The 20,631-nt window shown below is 40.5% G+C and overlaps 1 protein-coding gene across 12 annotated transcripts in view; it reads right to left on the bottom strand.

The window, feature by feature from the left end:
• The window catches only part of EYA4 (EYA transcriptional coactivator and phosphatase 4), a 166,153-nt gene that overhangs the window by 76,506 nt on the left and 69,016 nt on the right, over positions 1-20,631 (bottom strand). The gene's annotated exons all lie outside the window — the stretch shown is intronic.

Raw genomic sequence — 20,631 nt, forward strand, 5'->3', positions numbered from 1 at the left:
GAAAATCAAGGTTTGCTATTTGGAATTTATGCTTTTTCTGAATATTTTCAAGCCGTGGATTCTTGAATCCATGGATAACTAATCCATGGATAAGGAGGGCAGACTGTATTTTACATACCCTCAGACATATACATATATGTTCACATATATAAACAATGTATTAAAATCAGTCTCATACCCTTCCACTGCTTTTCTGGCAGTCCTGGCCACAGTGGCAAACCCAAAAATGCCCCCTGAACTTAAGAGGGTGTACTGAGTCATACTTCATGTGTTATAGGTTGTAATTGATACTGCATGCAAGCTAAATGAATAGAGATGCAAGTAAAGTGTTGCATCCTGGGATGCCCTGAAAATATTCAAGGAAGCTTAGGGACACTTGTTGAATCACACCCTTTTTAAAAACCTGTATATACAAGTTGTACAGAATTGCTTGATATAAATACCCAAACTAGTACTAAACTATGTAAATCAGTACTATGTAGCACATGCAAGTTCTATGCAATTCTACTGTTTAAAATGTGCTTCTGTTCCATGTAATCAAACAGCAGTCACTGATATTACTGCACTGTCAAGAGCCCTACTGCCAACTGCTCATGAAAGCACAATCATGAACAGAAAGGCATGAGTTGAAGCAGCAGCTAGGCTTTGCTGTTTGAAAAACAAATACCTGCACTTTCCAGCTACTTTTGTCATTTAGAGAATGGTAACAAGGATAATTAGAGGTAAAGAGAACAAAATGTATGAGGAAAGACTGGGGGAACTGGGCATGCTCAGAGATGACTGAGGGGTGACATGATTACACACTTTAAATATATAAAGGACTGTTGTAACCATCAGATTATTAAAGCAATTTCCTACAAAAGTAAGGTGATGCTCAACACTTTTCAACATTGTTACTACAAATGGAATGAGAAAGGCCAGATATCCAAGATGGATTGAGAAAAGGAAGAAGTACTGACGGTCATATTGCAAACATATATTGAGTAATGAAAACCAAGGAATTTCAGAAGAAAATTAACCTGTGATTTAACACAGATTAAATCAAACCTTTGACTATGTAGAACAGGAAAAACTAGGGATCACTCTAAAAGAGATAGAAATGTCCCAACATTTGATTATCCTGATGCATAACCTATACTCTGGACAAGAAGCCACTGTCAGGATGACATATGGAGAAACAGAAAATTTCCAATAAGGAAGGGTGGCAAACAAGGACAACCTATTTGCCCTAGCTGATTAAATTATGTATATGCCGAGCATGTCATACAAAAAATGGCATTAGGCTTTGAGGAAGAAAGTGTGAAAACAGGAAGAAGAAACACCAGTAATCTAAGATGTGTAGATCAAACCAAAGCCAGCATATATGTGTGGCAGACTCTGAAAATCTACTCCAAAAAGTATGCTCCCAGCTGTGTCTTGCAATGATGTTTACTGGGCAAGAAATTTCACTCTGTTCAAGTCAGAAGCCACTTCCTGATAAATGTGCATAATTGAAATATAGGTGGGATGTAGACCGCCCCTTTGCGCCACGTATTGGGGCCAGGGCAGCCACAGCGGCAGCCCAAAGGCGTTTGCCGCTTCTCCCTGGTCCTGAAAAGGGGTGTCCTTGGGGCTTCATGCCCCAGGACACCCCGGGGAGCCACTGCCAGGAAAGAAAGGGGCCACTCGGCCCCTTTCTCCCAGCTTTGTTCCCGCAGCCATTTGGGGACTGTGGGAATGAGGTGCTCCCCCAAGAAGGAGCTCCATTTCAGAACTCCTTCCAGTGCCGCTGCTAGGCCGCCACAAGCGGCCTGACTTGGTGCAAAGATGTCATGCCCGTGCCACGGCCGTGACCTCATAATGGCGGCGCCCTGTGTACACAGGGCACCACCATTATGCCGCTGTCAGTACGTAATAATAATAATAATAATAATAATAATAATAATAATTTATTTATAGCCCGCCCAATCACAAGGAATCCAGGCGGGTTACAACAGTAAAAATAAAGATAATAAAATAAAATACAATAAATAAATAAAATACAATAAAATTAAAGAGAGTGAAGTGAGTACATTCACAGTTAGGCCTGATGGAAGTTGGGCCTCTCTTTTTCACTCCCTCCCAGGTCTGATGATGATGTCATGGAGGGAGGGCTCTTCTTCTTGAGGCAAGGATTTTATTTTAATTAATTTTAATTTAATTCTTCTCATTAAATTGAAGAGAAGAATTGGTGGATAGAGTGACATAAGTCACAGTAAATGGGGAGTAGAACTAGATAGGGAAGGCTTGCCGGAAGAGATCCGTTTTAAGAGCCTTCTTAAAGGCTGTAAGAGTAGAAATGTCACGGATCTCCTTCGGCAGGTCATTCCATAGCTTCGGAGCTGCGATGGAAAAGGCCCTCTGGGTGACTGAAGTTAGCCTAGATTTTATTGGCTGAAGTAGATTCTTCCCCGAGGACCTTAGAGTGCGGGACGGACAGTATGGAAGTAGGCGATCTCTTAAGTATTCTGGACCCAAGCCATGTAGGGCTTTGAAGGTAATCACCAACACCTTGTACCTTGCCTGGAAACTAATTGGCAGCCAGTGAAGGGATTTCAAAACCGGTGTTATGTGATCAGTACGACGAGTACCTGTAATTAACCTGGCTGCCATATTTTGTACAAGTTGAAGTTTCTGAACTTGGCACAAGGGTAGCCCCATATACAGCGCATTACAGAAGTCCAATCGAGAGGTGACCAGCGCATGTACAACTGTTTCAAGGTCTCCCTGCTCCAGGAAGGGGCGCAGCTGGCGTATCAGCCGAAGCTGATAACAAGTGCTCCTGACTGTCGCATCTACCTGAGCTGTCAGGTGAAGCGACGAGTCAAGGAGCACCCCTAAGCTGCGGACAGAGTCTTTCAGGGGAAGTGTGACCCCATTCAGAACTGGCTGACATAATTCCATACCTGGGCTTGGGTTTCCTATAACAAGTATCTCCGTCTTACCTGGATTCAGCTTGAGTCGGTTTACCCTCATCCAGTCCATTACCACCCCAAGACAGGCATTCAGAGGAGAGATGCCATCCATAGACACTGCATCAGTTTGAGACATAGAGAAATATATTTGGGTGTCATCAGCGTACTGATAACATCCTGCCCCATGTCTCCGGATGATTTTTCCCAGCGGCTTCATGTAAATGTTAAACAGCATAGGAGACAATATTGCGCCCTGGGGTACACCAAATTTTATCTCTCTTTTAGAAGAGCAACTGTCTCCTAGCGCCACATTAGGAGTTAGTATTAGGGTTAGGGAGCATGTAGATGGTGTGCGCTCCCTAACCCTAATATCGGTGCTGGTACACTGCTTTTTGGCGGTCTGTACCGCACCATAGTTGCTCATTTGGACACTAGTGGGGCTGAAACAGGAAGCCCTTTTGCATCACCATCCAGGTGGTGTCTGTGTGTGGCATTTATACCCTGTGTGTCCTGAAGCCACCCAGATGTTTACATGAGGGTGGATTCATGATGCTCTGGCGGTGCAGCATTTACATACAGCATGCTGCCAGAGTATCATGAAGCTGGCTTCTGCCCATGGTGCAGGTGCAAAGCTGGCCTTTTCCCACCTGAAAATGAAGCAGCTCTTTACTCCTCCTTTTTTGGGTGGTTTCAAGGAGAATTGGGGCCACAGCATGTGGTTGACATGGCCCCAATTCACCTTTGGAAGGGGCAGCTTCAAGCCACCCCTTCTGGCTGTCTATTTTTCCCCCTTCTCTCTTGGACTTTGTAGCACTTTTGAGACTAACTAGGGAAAAAGAAGTTTGTAGCATGAGCTTTTGGAGGCTTTAGTGGTGGAGTGGAAGCCAGGTAAAGACAGGAGTGCAGGAGTTTAAATGAAGAAAACTGAAAAGGAATGTTGACTACTGCAGATCTAGTCGACATGAGTAGAACCCATGTAGCTGAATGAAGTGGAAATCCATCAACCTCTTCAAGAAACTTGCCCAGATAAAGATAGATATCTTCTTTTTCAACAAGTGCAAACAATGGGATGTCATTCCTAAGGACCTACGTGTGGGGAGCCCTTTGCAAACTACGTATCATATAGAGCTCATGGGTTCTACTCATGCTGACTGGGTCTGCAGTAGTCAACATTCCTTTTCAGTTTTCTTCAGTTAAACTCCTGCACTCTTGTCTGTACCTGGCTTTCACTCCACAAAAGCATCTGAAGAAATAGATTAAAGTCTACGAAAGCTCATAATACAAACTTCTTTTTCCCCCAGTTAGTCTCAAAGGTGCTACCATATCTCAACACATATTAATTCTACAGACTAACATGACTATATCTTTAAGTTCTGCCCCCTTCTCTAGTTATGGAACATAGAGCAATAACATTGCTGTATATCAAATGCTGGGGGCTTTGTCTGTTATGACCATGACTGCTTCACCACTCATGAAGTAAACTGAATTCAATATGAGATTTGATGCTGATGTGCTTCTGTCCTGCATCTGGGCTTGTAGATTTCCCAAATGGTTGACCAGAGAGGAATAGATTCCTGGACTAGATGAGCCTTCAGTCTTTTCCACTGTGGTTCTTATGTATCTTAAGGTTCAGTCCTGTGAGAAACACTTGCTGCATAGTAAATACTTACTGGATACAATGGAACCTGCATTTTAGTAAAATGCTTTTAGATTTCCTTCTGTTTTAGTAATTTTATCTGGCTATTTTGCTGGCAACTGAGGCATACCAAAACACCATATGACAGATGAGTTTTGTAATGAAATAAAAAAGCTGACATAACACCAACATATGCATGGAATGTACACTGCAAGGCTACAGTCGTGAAGTGAACACAATGGCCTTTTGTAGTCTAGTTTAGATGATGCAGGCCAAAATCTCAGTGACAGGCTCAAGCCCAATCCTGCCTGTGCAGATACAGATGAGTATCTAAGTATTCTAAGCAACTCTGTAGCAAACTCGAGCTGTTTAGACAGCCTCCCACCCCCCACACTCCTTACCGTTCAGCTAGGTGATCCATCTGAGAAGCCTCTCAGTTACCCCATCTGACATGGCTACCATGTGGGTGCAGTCAGGCACCCTGTTTTTGCATCAGACAGAGTGATTGCGGACTTCTCAGATGAATCGCCCAGCAGAAAGGTAAGAAGAGGCCCCAGGTGCTGCATTGGTGGAGGGATAGGTGTGTGACCCAGGGACTAACCTGGGTGTAGGATAGCACAGGCTCAGCCCATGCTATTCTGCCTCCTCTACTCAGGCCCATAATGTCCCTAATCAGAATCTGCCAAAGACACTTATGACTGCTATATATACCTGAGGGACATTCACTCCTTTGGTTTAAAGGAAACAAGCCGTGGAGAGAGATGGGTAAGAAATAATCATAATCATAAACATAAACATAATAAATTATTTGAAACAATGGAACCACAGAGTCATGTCTGAAATGTTGTGTATCACTTGATGGATTTTAATGGGAGTATTAAAACAGAATACTTTTATTCATATTAACACAACCTTGTCAATACCCACTTCCTAACTGTTGACCCTCCTTTGTGCTGTATTGCTGTGTATCATGAATTTTGATTGCCCCTTATTGCTATTTCAAAACTCTGGCAACCTTAGGAGAACTAGATGGCAGAATTCCCTTGTAAATGTCAAGAGATAGTCATGTGTCATTGGGAGAGGCTGAACAAATCCCTGAGCAAGAAAATAAAGAATAAAAAACTTTTAAATGGGGAAGTTCTCTTCTTCTGAAATATAAGTGAAAATGAGTTTCAAAATATGTTGATAGGAGGAAGAAACATCAACAATCTAAGAAATGCAGATGACACCATACTACTAGCAGAAAACTTCTCAGACTTGGAAAAATCACTAAGGAAGTCCAAAGAAGAAAGTGCAGAAGCTGCTTATGTTACTGCTGAACATAAAGAAAACAAAAGTAATGATCATGGAGGATCTACCTAAATTCAACCTAAGCAATGAGGAAACTGAAATAATTTAAGAGTTCCTGTACCTTGGATCAAGTATTGAACAGAATGGAGCCTGCAGTAAGGAAATCAGAAGGCTAGGAATGGAGTGCAGATATGAAAGAACTAGAGATCATTCTAAGAGTAAGGATATACAATTGAGCACTAACAACTAAGTCATTTTATTCCCCCATCACCATACATGGATGTGAGACCTGGCCAGTGAAAAAAGCAGATAAGACAAAAATCAATTCAAGATGGAATGCTGGAGAAGAGTTCTAAGGATACAATGGATGGCCAAAAACAAACAAACAAACTGATCCTTGACCAGGTCAATCCTGAAATGTCACTGGAAGCTAAGATTATCAAATGAGGTTGTTGTACTTTGGCATGACTCATTAGAAAAGGCAATAATGTTAGGAAAGATGGAGAGCAGTAGAATGGAAGGAAGCCACATCCCTGACTCAGTCAGGGAGATTACAGGCCTGAAGTTGCATGACCTGAGCTGAGCAGTGGGTAGAAGGATAGAGGCTCTTGGAGATGTCTCACCCACAGGGCCCCCATGAGTTGGGATTGACTCAAGATCAGTTAACAACACCAACAAACAGTATCAATAAAAAGATTAAAAATTACAATAGGCAATCAGCACCAAATAAACTAAGGATTTTCATATCATTTTAATTACCACAAACCATTATGTATTTGCAAGCCTAAGAGACAGCAATATGAAGGGGTAGGTATAAGTAGGAGAAGAAATAAAGAAGTAGTAACTTGATAATAGCAAGACTCAAAATTCTGGCAGGCAACAAAGGGAAAGTGGGGATTTCCTAAAAGTTACTTCTCTCCACAACTATTTGCTGAGCACTGAGAACTGAGCCAGTTAAAAGAAAACCAAGCACAATCTGGAATACTGGAAAATTCATGCAGAGATGGAAACACCCCGGGTGATGAGCCACTATGATATTATGAAACATATAGCAATAAAAATAATAATAAAGGAACCAAACACATAAATGGATCAAATGACACACAGACACAAGCATTTTTGTTAGGCAATAATTTAATTTTGAAGAAACTCTGAATGACGATTTTGAGAGACAAACTAAATATTATGAAGAAAGATGCTACCAATACTGAATTCCCAGTATAAAACAAATACAGAGGTTGGTTTATATTTGCAAAGGACTAACAGTGGTGGAAAGTTCTTATGCCTTCACACATTTGCCAGTGATCCTCTACAAGTTACCCTTTACAATATTTTTTTTTGAATGCCCCAAGCCAAGATCCAGCATCCAAGATACAAAGTAAAAGAGAAAAATACAGAACAAAAGAAAGAAACAGCAAATAGGAAAGACACAGCATCCCTTGTACTACTTAATTCACTACACATGCCTCCTCCCTTTTGTATTCATTCACTGTACCTAGGTTCGGATGTGCCAATGTGTATATAACAGTTCTAGATTCAGGTTTTCACTTGAACACATGTTAAGCTGAAGTTGAAGAGGAGGGCATATACCCTCATGCCCTACATCCCCAGGCCCAGAGGTAGATTAGATAAGGTATGGTTCCTGGCTGGGGGGATTTCATAACCAGTGAAAGATCACTTATGTCTGAGTGCACAGGGCTGATGGATGGATATGACTCTAATTTTTAGCCCTGTGTGTATTCAGGCAAATGCTGCAACAGGGTACGCTTTGATATGAGAAAGCCTTTTCCCCCCTTTTATTATCAACTCCCAACCTGGCAACTTCCTGTGCAAAGTTAGAAAAATTAAGAGCCCTGAATCACACTAAATCATAGAATCATAGAATCATATAGTTGGAAGAGACCACAATGGTGATCCAGTCCAACCCCCTGCCATGCAGGAAATCTAAATCAAAGCATTCCCAACAGATGGCCATCCAGCCTCTGATTAAAAATCTGTAAGGAAGGAGATTCCACTACACTCCGAAGGAGTTTGTTCCACTGTTGAACAGCCCTTACTGTCAGGAAGTTCCATCTGGTTCAGCAGCAACACAAAGGCCAACTCCACTTGCCTTTAGGAAGCCCATGAGTACATCATAAATGCAGTACCACCTGCAAAAATTGTCATAATGCCTCTGGTACTAGAAAAGGATAGTGTATATCTATAAAGTAATCATAGGCCCGGTGCCTAGTTTTGCTCCATGGGGAATCCGCAGCCTCCAGACCATGGGACTTCCCCGCAGAGCAAAAAGAACCCGCAAAAAGCAGGTTCTTCTTGTGGCGCGATTATGACACCGCAGTGCGCCAATGGAACACGCGCGACATCCTAATTGTGCCGCGGTGTACAGATGCTAGGCATCCTGCACGTAACAATGGCAGCGCCCATCTGTACAGGGCACCGCAATTGTTACGCCCTCGCCACATGCTAGGCTTGAGGTACATGTGGGCAGAGTGCCCTTGGCCAACCCCTAGCATGTCACAAGAGTGTCCAATAGTGCCATCTGTACCAGGCCATAGATTGCCCCATTCTTATTGAATTTGTCTACACCTCTCCTTTTAAAGCCACTCAAGTTAGCATCTATCACTGGTTACATTTTGTGAATTTTGCAATTATGCACTGTGTAAAGGAGCACTGTTTCCTGACAGGGGAGTTGCTTCACCCATTTGGTCATTTTGGCTGACCCTTTAGGCACCACACAATTCAATACTGATCCAAAGATTATTAAGGATTATTATCAAAAGATTCAAAGATTACATTAGAAGAAGCCTTAACTGCTTCTCCCAAAGATATACAATACAAGTTGGGTCTTCCTTATGTAGAATTCCAAAATCTGAACTATTCCAATGAGATGGCAAGTGGCAATATTCAATTTTTGTTCTATATAATCAATATCTAGCTCCCTTGAATGAATAATAGACAGAGGCCCAACTTAACCATAGTAAACATAGGCGGGTTACAGACCGCCAGAAAGTATGCACAAAGCGCGTACTAGGGTTAGGAAGGGGCAGTGCTTCCGCACCTCCCTAACCCTAGTACGAGCTCCGCGCATAGAAAATGTCAGCGGCCGTTCCACACGGCCGCCACCATCACTACGTCACGACCACACCGCCTCCAAATGAGGTGGTGCGGTTGTGACGTATTGGGGCCGCACCAGGCTGCCTAGGGCACCCTTTTCGTGACCCCGGAAGGAGCTCCTTCTGGGTTTGCGTCGCTGGGCGCAGCCTTCAGACAGCTGCACCAGCGACGCAGAGGAGAAAGGGGCCAAGCGGCCCCTTTCTCCTCCTCCCCACCGTCGCCGGGTGTCCTTGGGGCTTGAAGCCCCAAGGACACCCCTTTACAGGCCGCGGGGAAGCGGCCTTTTGCCGCTTCCCCGCGGCCTGCAAAGCAACGGATCGGGGCCTCGGAGGCTGCCGGTCTGGCAGCTGAGGCCCCGATATAGTGGGGAAAGGGGCAGGTGCACGCCGCCCCAAATGAGCAGTCTGTAACCCTCCATAGTGAACTTAACCATAGTAAAAGTTTGCTGAAGTAGGAATTTTAACAAGATGGATAAAAAGGTTGATGTGACATATTTTGATGGATAAATGCTGGGCAGGATGTCTACTTTGAGACAGAATAATGTACAGTATGTTGATAAAGGATTTGCATGGAATGTGTAGACTACTGAGTGCAAGGCCAGGGTTGATGCGTGATATTTGGTGAGAGGCCTTTGATAAGAGAAAAGCTTGGAATGTGGCATAGGTTGATAATTCATAAGTAATAAGATTTTGATGTATTCAGAATTCTTTGTCCTGATTGAATGAATTTTTGTATGTTTAAAACTGTTTACATCCAATAGAATTTTGTCACAGAAAGTCTTTGTTAAGATGTCTATAAAAAAAGGAAGACTTTACTTTTATCCTTGATCTCAATATTAATTAGGATCCAAATCCTAAACTGAGATCTTGCTAGCAAAATAAATTGCTTTCTTTACTAAACTGGGTCTTCCTTGCTTGTTTGCTGTTCTGTTCAAGAACCCATCATTTAAATTGATTTATTAATATTAATATTGGCCCATACGGGGATCTTGAATAAACAAACAGCTAAACAACCAAATAGAATTGAGAAGATTTTCTCTCTCAAGGCTGAGAACTGGGCTCCTGCTTCAGAGGAGACTACGGAAGCTCCAGCGCGCATTCAACCCATTGTTGTTGAAGGAGTAGAAATATAGGCTCCTTTGATGAGAGGGGGACCAGAATTTCCAGCCAAAGAGGACCACTCAGTTTTGAAAGAAACAATGGGTGAGCAGGTGCGTAGGTGCTCAAGGTAAGGTATTGTGTTGTATTGTATTGGAAATTGAATAGAGTGAAAAGAGTAATAGACAGTGTACAGGAAAAAGGACCCAGGACCTCCCCAGCATAAAGGGGGAAAGGGAGGCCACGGCCAGTCCTCCAAGTCTGCTAAACTAATAGCAAAGCTCCTGCCAGTGAGGAGGCTTTTGTGAAACTTTAGAGACCAGGGTAAAAAAAAAAACGGTTATTGGGCTATGAATGTGATTTTCATGGGTGCCTGTGACAGTGATAGCTTTGTTTTCTGATGGTTCTTTGTACAAAAGCTTTGTTTTATGCATAAAATTATAAAAATAGAATGTATAATTACTTGCAGGCTCTGAGTATATCATATATATCATGTATATGAAACATAAATGAACTTTGTATTTAGACTAGGGTCCCATCTCCATGGCAGGCAGAGTAATGTAATGGTTTGAGCATTTGACTAGGACTCTGGATAGCAGTGTTCAAATCTCAGCTTGACCATGCAAATCCACTGGGTGACCTTGGGCAATTTACATTCTCTTAATCTCAGATGATGGCAATGAAAACCCTCCTCTGAACCCCCCCACCCCACGGAGGTCCCCCCTGAGGAGGAAGCCCAGTTGGGGAAAGACTCCAGGGTGATAGATCACCCTTTCCAGCCTGTCCCCAACTGGGCTTTCCCCCACAGAGGAAGCCCAGCTGGGGAGAGGCTGCAGGGCAATCGCTCGCCCTTCCCAGGCTCTCCCCAACTAGGCTGCTCCTTGTGGAGGCAGCCCGGCTGAGAAGAGGCTTGGTCGAAGGACCTATTGCCCCATGCATAAGTCTACCCAGGATTTTGGAGGCTATCTTGGAGCAAAGATTTCTGGACTTAGAGTCAAGTATATACAGTATATCTTTTATGATCTGATACCTCCTAACTGTGGGGCCGTGGGACAAGGCCAGCTCTATTCAACAACCTCCTAAATAGTATTACCAATAAGCACTGTGTACATGGATGTATCATACAACATTAAGTATAATTTTGCACCCTTCTGGAAACGTTAGAGCTATCTGGCCTGAATCATGCCCAATCCTTCCACTCATGCAAATGTGGAAGGATTGCTGCTCCAGAACTAGAAAGCAAACCAATTGATTCAAATGACCAGAAATGATATTCCACCTAAATATTAGAAAGAACTTTAAAAAACAACAACTGTAAGAGCTGTTCAGTAGTGGAATAGACTGTTTTAGAGTGTGGTGAACTCTCCTTCTGTCAAGGCTTTTAAATAGAGATTGGATAGGCATCTTTCAGGAATGCTGTAATTCAGTATTCCTGCATGGCAAGAGGCTGGACTAGATTACCCTTCAGGATCCTTCTAACTTTAAGATTCTAAGTAGTTTCTCCAAAAAACAAAAACAAACAAACAAAAAACCCTTCCAATTCTTCCTCCCATGGCAGAGCCTTGTATCACATCTTAATTACACCAGTACTTCTTACCCTCAGGGACACATTTTCAGGGGGTTGTAAAGAAGAGCAGATAGTTAACAATAACAATAGTGGATGAGTAGCAATGTGAAGTCGAAGGCTTTCATTGCCGGCATCCATAGATTTTTGAGGGGGGTTTGGGGCTATGACGCCATGTTCTCTGAAGATGCCAGCCACAGCTGGTGGCAAAATGTCAGGAATAAACTCTTCTAGAACATGGGCTAAGAGCTGGAAAAACCCACAAAAATCTATGGATGAGTAGTGTTTCACTTATGTTCTTTTGGCTTCAAGCCACTATTCTCCTTATGTTCATACCCATTTCACTATTTATACTTTACGTAGATGTTTATAGTGTTTCAAAAACTTGCAAAATGTGTCATTGAGTGAAAAAAAAAGAAAAAGACATTTTGTGGATTATGTGCAATGGCGGTTTTACTACACTAGTCTGATGATGTTAAAACTGTTATCTGGCTCTAGCCTAAGATTATCACTCTTATGCCAGCAGAATATATCTGATTTTGAACACAACAATACAACTGTTTATAAAGATACTAGAAGTGAAGCTCAAATTTGGCATGCCCTAAAAATCTGCTATAAAATTAACTATATTTAAAAATTTTGGGGACTGGACCCAGAAACTGTCTTTCACCAGCTCAGTTGCTCTGTTCATGGAAGAGCCCTCTGCACAATTTAAAAATATTTCATATTTACCATAGCCCTCCATATTCCTAATTTTTGGTACAATTTTCAAGGGGCTGGAGGGATTGTTATGGGGAAGGGATAGGAAGTTTTATTTCCAACCATCCAGTTACACATGCCTAAATCTATATGGAAACTATATATCTCTTATTTATTTATTTAAAGATGTTTTGGGGGGCTGGTAGTTTGTTTTTTGCTGCAGCCTTCCTGTATAGCTATCAGTGTGGCTCACTAGAAATTAGTAGTCGTGATATAAGAAATCTTAATGTATATTCAGTGTTTTGTATCAAAACACATCTTGCAAATATCAGGAATAGTACTATTTTTATACGTAAAAAAATTACTAAAAACAAACAAAATATGCCCCTATAATACAACAGATGATTTTACAATAGGACCCAAACAACCAGTTAAGCCATAATGAGATGGATTAAAATTCCAGAAAAATATAGGAAAAACTTAACTTGTTTTCCTTATTAATTGTCTTGAGAGTTATACTTACAGCTATATATGCAACAATCTCAGAAAGAAATAGTGAGCATGTAAGTAAAATAATATCTGGCTGCAGCATTTAAATGTCAATAGGAATAAAACTCAGAATTCATACTTTTGGCTTCCTGCCTTTTTCAGTGTTCTGAATGTGAAACCATTCAGCTGAATAACATGTCTGCAGAGATTTCTCGACTGCTGTGTGCACTTTTCTAACATAACTTTACCAATATACCTTAATTGTGACCTGCAACAACCCCACAATTCCGGTTCTGGGCCTCTTCTGAACAGCAGACAAAAAACCCCTAAGGACTACACTGAGACCACCATACTCATTTTCACTTCTAACCAAATCCAGATTTGAACTTTGAAAGCCGAAGGTGGAGAACTGATTGTGGAAAGGCAAATCCATTTTATGCTTAAAAGGGTGGGTAGAGTTACTATACTTTGGGAATTGACCTTGCATTTGGTCACTTTCAAAGAAACATAGCAACAGTACAGACACAAAACATACTGAAATATAACAGATTGTAAAATTAATTCACTACAGTGACTAGAATTTTGGGTGCATAGCTGGATGTATGGGATCTTTCTGGATTACTACTATGAAATATCATAATATAGAGAATGTTTCAGGCTCGTAAAGAATAATGCAGAAAGAATGCATGAGTCAAAGAATGAATTAAGTTTTAGGGATGACAAAATCTTCCAGGATAACTAGGTTGTACAAAGAGTCCATCTGCAATGCAACCACATAAAAGGCCCATGGGCAAATCCAAATGCATTAAGAGAAGTGCTTGAGGAATCTGCCATGGAGCCAGATGCTGCTGATTGCAGAATTTCTTCTGTTTCTGTCATGTATATCCTCCAACTGCCATCCAAAATATGGACAATGAAAGATGGTGACCTAATAATGCAATGTGAACAAAGTATTGCTTTGATCTGAATAATCATCATATCTGTGAGCATTTTTTTTAGTGAAAAACTGCTAAAGTTAGTAATATCCTTTAGAAAAAACTAAGGACTTCATCACACATGGCTGAAAAGTGGAATTTTAATAGGGAAAAAAAGTGTCTTTGGATGGTATTTATTACAGGATGCCATATCCATCATGCTACCTCCTGGCATTTTATCCATTACTGTAGTGCACCTTTTCACTGAAGGGCAAAAGCCGTCAATGAGCTCTCAGTCTGACTATTACAGTACAGCTGCAAGGGTACAAAAAGTCTCTTCACTTTAATTCCATCATTCCAGCAGCCGTGAGGCAAGATGGGCCTGATTCTCTTCCTCTCTCTCCCTCTCACTTACTATTCCAAAGCAGGCTACCTCCATTCCTGTTGAGTTTTTTTAAATTTTAATTTTTGCTGTGTTTGCATACTTATGGCAAAATGATGAAATAAAAATAAGTTTAACCATTTTTGCTGTAATTATGCAAACACAGCAAAATTAAAATAAATAAACCAACAGGCATGAAGTTAGCCTGTTTTAGAACAGTGAATGGGAGGGCGGAGAATCAGGATCCCTCATGGCACTGACTTCTGTAATGCCAGAATTGCAGCGAAGAAACTTATCACACCAGGAAGCAGTGTTTCAAAGCAGTATAGTCAGAGTGATAAAAACATTTTAAAAGCAGTATGTTCCAGAATGGAGACTGCAGTTAAGAGATAAAAAGACTAGTAATGGGAAGGGTAGCCATGAAAGAGCTAGAGAAGATCCCAAAGAGTAAAGATATACAACTGACCACCAGTGTTAGAATCATCTAAGCCACAGTATTCCCAGTCACTATGTATGGATGTATGAGCTGGACTGTGAAAAATCAGATAAAAAGAAAATCAACTCATTTGAAATTTGGTGTTCGAAAAGAGTGCTGAGGATACCATGGACAGCCAGAAAGACAAGCAAATGAGTCCTTGAGCAAATTAAGCTGCTGGAGGCCCAGATGATTAAACTGAGGCTGTCGTACTTTGGCCACATCATGAGAAGGCATAATGCTGGAAAGGTTGAGGGGACAAGAAGGAGAAGAAGGCCACACACCAGATGGCTAGACTCAGTTAGGGAAGACACAGGCATGAGACTGCAGGAAATGAGAGGAGCATAACACCACACATCACACATCACCAAAGACACACTGTACAATGAGGCTCCTCTCCTTCTACACATGTGCCATGCACAGACACTTTGTCCAGCCTCTTCCTACTGTGTTACATATTTTCAGTTCCCCCTTGTAGTGTGACTTTGCACTTTTCAGCCACTGATGATGTCCCCTCCTGTGACTCAGCACAGCTCAATTGCTGACTGATCATGGCTCCTTTGTCCCACATCCGGACATTTTTCACAGAATCCATTCCTTGACAATGCGCCTACTCTGTTGCATGTTTTCAGCACCACAGAAGGACGAAGCAGGGAGAGAAGTGAAAATCCCAACAGTCTCATGAGCATCCAGTATAAACAATGAAAACCAAACAATGTAATACTAAGCAAACAAACAAAATGAAATCGACACTTGCTCCAATAAGTTTTCTAAAGCAGAACCCAGAAAAATTGGTTTGTGGGGAGGGATAGCTGAGAAATTGGTTTACTCTGCATTTCAAAATAAAGAATACATAGGAATATGAATTCTTAATTCATATTTCCTTTGTGATGCAGTCCACTGCACACACAAAAAGCTCATAGAAGCATGCACATCTGGAAAAAAATATGCTGGAAATGCATATTCTTCAAGCAATGCCAAGCAAAAGGTAACCTTTTGAAATATGCACCACAATGATTTGTTCAGTTTTAAAAATCATAATAAAATGCTTGCATCTGAAAAAAGTGTTCACAAAGTACAGCCTTGGAGGCTGGAGGGCTCTCCTTCATTGGAGCTTGGCTAGCCATCTCACAGAAGTACTTTAGGTGTGTGTTCCTGCCTGGCAGGAGGTTGGAATAGATAGCCCTTGGTGTACCTTCCAACTGTATGATTCAGTGAAATTAACATTCATTTAAAAAAAATATTTACTAAAATGCATAGATTATGAAAAATGCATGTGATAAACATGTACAAACATTCTTTATCATCTAATCAAAACATGGGGAAGGGGGCCCAGTAGGAAAAATGAGAAGCCAAGTCAGCTTTTCTTCTTCTTTCTTCAGAAGAAAGTCAGCCTGTGCTTTATAGATTATAGCAAAATCTTTGATCATGAAGATCATGAAAAAATATGGATCACTCACAAAGAAATGTGTGTGCCACAACATTTGATTGTGTATAACTGTATTCAGGACAAGAGGCTACTATAGGACAGAATACAGAAAAACAGAATGCTTTTCAATTGATAATCTGTTTTACTTTATGCTGAACATCCTCCATAAGGCAGGATTAGACTCAAAGGAAGAAGGCATCAAAATTGGAGAAAGGAACATCAACAGGTTAAGATATGCAGATGATACGGGGAATGGGGGAAGGCACCAAAGTGCTTGTTTTGGACTGCTGTGAAGGCTCACATTGGGTTGCTTGTATGTGTGCAGATGTGCTGCTTACAAAGTGAGTTGTTGGGCAAAAAGCATCATGCCTCCATTGCTTGGCATATTTTTCTCTGTTGCTCACTTTACAAGCTGTGCACACATGCATAAACAGTCCAGAGTGAGCTTCCATAGGAAGGACAGATGCAAGCCCACTCTTTCCACATTTGCAAATTACATAAACAAGTATCATTAATTCAAGGAGGGGTCTACTCTTTTCACAGGCAAGCCTTGGGACCACACGCATGCATGCAAGTGGTCCCAAGGGAGCCTCATAGGCAAGAAAAACTGATGAACGAGCAGACCCTTTGTCAAATTAATGGAACTTGTATTTAATTTGCTTCAAAAGAGCAAGGCATCGAAAAGTGAGGTCTTCCTAAATGGTTTTGAAAGGTGGACAGTGAAGAAAGCTGATAGGAAGAAAGTGATCTCATTTGAAACAAGGTGCTGGAGAAGAATTCTATGGATACTCTGGACTGCTTTTTAAAAAAGACAAATCAATGTGGTCTTAGAGCAAAACAAGCTTGGACTCTCACTAAAGGCCAAGATGGCTAAACTGAAGCTGTCGTACTTTGGCCATAACATGAAAAGACGTAACATACTAGAAAATGCAATAATGCTTGTTAAGACAGAAGGAAGTAGGAAGAGGAAGCCTGGATTCCAGATGAATAGACTCAACCATGGTCCTGAGTCTGCAAGACCAGAGCAGGGCCATTGATGCTAGGGTAGGGTTGCCATAATTGTGTCTCTCATTCATAGGATCTCCAAAAGTTGAAGCTGGTTGGATGGCAGTTAACAATATGCATTTTGCATTTTGTATGACTTCCTAAAGTGCATATGGACATTTTACTGAATTATAACAAACAATAATATTTTAAGTCATGTAATAACTTTAAGTCATATAAACTTAAGTCATGTAAAAACAAATGTATACAACACAGTAACAAAATAAAATGTCTCATTTTCTTATACAAAGATCCTCACATTTAAAATTTTCGTATTTAATGTCCTCTTCATTTCCCTTTGCCTCCCCTAAATATGGATTCTCTCACACACACACTGCAGGTACACTTACAACTACAGTTGGCCCTCCCTATAGGCAGGCTTGCCTTCTACGGCTTTGAGCTTATGCAGAAGTAATGGGACATGTACTTGTGCTGCACTGTGTGCTGCGAGTGCATGCCCCATTATTTTTAATGGGGTTTGAGCGTACATTCTTTCCCCCATACCTGGAGGGGGGACCAGAACGGATCCCCTGCATATGGGGAGGGCGGACTGTATTCCCTGATCAGATGTATTTTTCCATATTAATACATATATTCTAGATAAGTGTGCTACAAATGTAGAAAAAATGTTTCTTGCAAAAAAGAGGAAAAAAGCAAGACAAAGAATTTGCTGATACACACATGTCACTCCAAGAATTCTCTTGACAAAGTTCCCACACCCAAGTTAATTATTTCCCTACTGTAAAAACATATTCCATGTGCATTTATTCTAATACTTTCAAGTCCAAAACCAACACACAATAAAGCTAGCTAAATAAATGAAAGATTTTTAGCCCCAAGTAAAAGGCCAGAAGCTGTTCTGCAAGTGAAAGCATCTGCAGCATCCATTTTTCTGCTGACATTTCTCTTTATGTATGATGTTTTCACAAGACTTGTTTTAAGAAGAATTATCAAGCCCTAGACTGTAACTCTGCTCTCTAGTGCCACTTCAGCCAAAGGTCCACAGATAATTTGAGTATAGTCAAATTGTCACCGCTGGAAATTCAGTTCTTTGGTCAAGAATAGATAAGAAGGATTTCTATCTGTTGCATAGAATTACTTCCATAAACAACATATTTTAACCTTTCACAAAGTAAGCCCCCACCATTTTTCTATAAATAGACAAATTGCTTAGCAACTTCAGCTACTTTAAGTATTATCTAACTACTGTAGATACTTGACTAAAAGTCAAAAAATGTATGCCCAAAGATTGACCCTAAAATCCTGGGTTCTCAATACAGTAATGCTGCTTAGAAAGGTCCTGAAAGAAGCTCTGCTTCAATGCCCCACTCTCCATGCCTCAGCAGTGATTTCTGAAAGAGCTGCCGAGGCAGAGAGTATGTGTGAAAGAGGTGGGTCCCTTCTCAATCTGATGTTAAAACCTTCTCTCCCCACCAAACACCCATTTAACCTCACTTCCCGCCCTTCCCAATCCGATGTTAAAACCTTTTCTCCCCACCATACAGCATACAGCATTTATCAAAATGTGTAGAACAGTGGCATACCAAGGATACAGTCTCAATTTAGTCTCGGTTGAGATATAACAAGTGCTGTGATGGCTCAAAGTGGTTAAGATGCTGACTGTGTTGATTGCAAGATTGGCAGGCTGGCAGTTCAAGGCCCAGGTGCCACATGATGGGGTGATCTCCCATTATTAGTCCCAGCTTCTGCCAACCTAGCAGTTCAAAAGCATGCAAATGCAAGTAGATAAAAAGGTACAATAGATACAACTGGGTACATTTTTCAGCTTCCGAGTAAAAGAAGGAAAATACATGGTAGTGAATACCACAGGAAATAGCTAGGAAGCAAGGTAATATAAGTAAGAGATGGAAATCCCAAAACTTCCTTGGTATGGGGTGAAAGTGTGTGATTTTGGCTGATTTTACATTGCTTATGATTAGTGCACCTCCATTATCTGGTACTATAAATTTGATTTTTACTGAAAGGACTCCTAGTTAAATGTAGATTTTTCTGCGTAACACTTCTGTTTTGACACGGTAATGCTTTCCATGTGTTTTAAGAAGCTGTGATATTTTTGTTAGTGTTCTAACTTGAATATAAATCTTATATTATTACTGGGATTTGGAAATATAACCACATTGTTTGTTTCCTTTTATTATGAGCTACTTTCAAAATAATTTTTAAAAGTACTATATGGTGATGAAGATCATGATGGTTACTTAACATATTAGGATGTAAAATCATGATTTGATCTTGGCTTATATAAATTAATCATATTTAGGTGAAAACAAATTTTCTTAAATTTGGAAACCACAGGAACCTGCAGCTTGCTCCCTGCCAAAAAGGCATGGAATCCACTAGCTGCCAGAGCTCACAGGATTGCTATGAAGATAAAATGGGAGCCAGTGCTACCTATATCCCTAATCAACTCATGGTCACTCATATGAACTAATCTTAAAAATCTGTTTATACCCTTTTTTTATACCATATCAAAACAAAATGTAGATTCTGGGACTCTAATACCCTTGCTGTGCTTTCCCTGCATGCTTTTTCACCATTTTTGTCTGATAAAGAAACCTGTGAGCTTTGAACATTGGGGAAATGAATGTGGTGAGTTTTTTGGTTGATCTAATAAGTATCACCATAATATAGAAACTGGATATTGTTTTATGGCCATCTCTGCATTTGTATCTACCTTGAGAGTCTCAAATGAAAGGCAGAATAAAAATCTTGTGAATAAGCACTATGGTGATAAAAAAAACATGGTCTGTTTGCCTGTTTCTTTTATTTAAATTGGATGTTACTGCTTCAAAAAGAACTAGATATACTAGGTGCTGCAAATCACAAAACTGCTTACAGTATGAGATCATTCTCTTGAAAAATACTTGAACTCATGATTTTTGCATGGATAAAAATTGCATAGTCAATTACAGTTGTTACTACTATTGAAAATATATGTATCTAGCAGTTAGTGAGATTTAAGAACTCTAACATTTAATGAGAACAGGAAGGAAAGAAGTAATCTCATAAAAGAGTATGAAAAATGAACACTTTGCTATTGATGTTCATAGCAAAAGTTTCATTGATATTGGTAGGCAAAGAGCCATGCCTCAAAGTACACTTACTTACATTTGGATAATATTCATCTAGAAAACATATATCATGGAAAGGAAGGGCAGGAATTCTACTATATATTTGAAAAGGCCCTTAATCTTGCAGGGAGATTTTAAAGAGACTTTTGGTACCCAGCTTCTAAAGAATAAGTTCAGGATTCTCCTTTTTTTGGAGGGGGGGGGTTTCCAGTTAGTTGCTAGTGATAACCTGAATAAAGTATGTGATGCAGAAATTGCTTAAAAACTAGAAATATTTTCATCTATTTGAGAACAGTAGATGAAGCAACTCAGAAAAGGCTTATGTTTTATATTTCACATTTTACACAAAACAGTTGTACCCTCAGAATATTAATACTGGATGGAATATTTAGAGGCATTCTTATTACTCAAGAGAGAAAAATTCATGAAACATGAACTAAAATACATTGGAAAGTGTAGTTATTTTCCCAATA

The sequence above is a fragment of the Sceloporus occidentalis genome, unplaced genomic scaffold, assembly GCF_023333645.1.
Source record: "Sceloporus occidentalis isolate IW3139 unplaced genomic scaffold, rSceOcc1.0.p SCAF_6, whole genome shotgun sequence".
Lineage (NCBI taxonomy): Eukaryota > Metazoa > Chordata > Lepidosauria > Squamata > Phrynosomatidae > Sceloporus > Sceloporus occidentalis.